Source organism: Verticillium dahliae, genomic scaffold (genome assembly GCF_000150675.1).
Source record: "Verticillium dahliae VdLs.17 supercont1.36 genomic scaffold, whole genome shotgun sequence".
In the NCBI taxonomy this organism is placed as follows: domain Eukaryota; kingdom Fungi; phylum Ascomycota; class Sordariomycetes; order Glomerellales; family Plectosphaerellaceae; genus Verticillium; species Verticillium dahliae.
Window position 1 is genome coordinate 111144 of NW_009276962.1, and position 776 is coordinate 111919.

A 776-nucleotide genomic window follows, 5' to 3' on the forward strand; every position below is an offset into this window, starting at 1 on the left:
CTCTCCAGGAGTACATAAAAAATAAGGTCTCCCCAGGTACATTTTTTCGGGGCGACTCAGCTCCCTCATGCTCTCTCTGTTTCATAGCCCCCCACCCCTCCTTCCTGAATCGAAGTCTGTCATAATTAAGGGAGCCCACAAAGCTCTACTCTAACCCCCTTTTCCCTTACCCCATAGAACTCCCTCCCCACCTCAAAAGGAGGTGATCGCCCCGCCCTCCGTTACGTTGATGTGACGTCTCACCATCTCCTCAAACTAAGCGAGTAATCCGGCAAAAGGGGGAGCGGGCGAACATTTAGTACCAGACCAACCCCCCCCAGAGGGGGGGGGGGGGGGTTGTCGTGGATGAGAGGAGAGGGCCCGGGTCGTGCGAATTATGGCGAAGAGGCCCCAACTATCCTGCTGCAAAGCTTCCCCAAGCTGTAGCCGCAAGGGACGCAGCGTTGTGAGCTTCTTCTTCGTCTTCGTCTTTGCAGCACCATGTCTTCGTCATTAACCTGTCGACCCATGATCAAAAACGTTTCCCTCCCAGATCGCGTCCCGCGAACCATGTTTCATCAGCACGGACAGGTCTGAAGCCCATCCAGCATCCAACAATCAGTAAATAGCTGGATCGCTGTCTAGGACCTGCAGGGCACGGCAACCCAGACGCCACCTGACTACGGCCCGCCCTCCCCTGGATTCCCCTGGATCCGTTCCCTGGGATCTTCGATACGCAGAGCCTACCTGTGGTTCTTGCTTCTTGACTGATCTGCCTCAGCTCGTCCTCTTGGCAC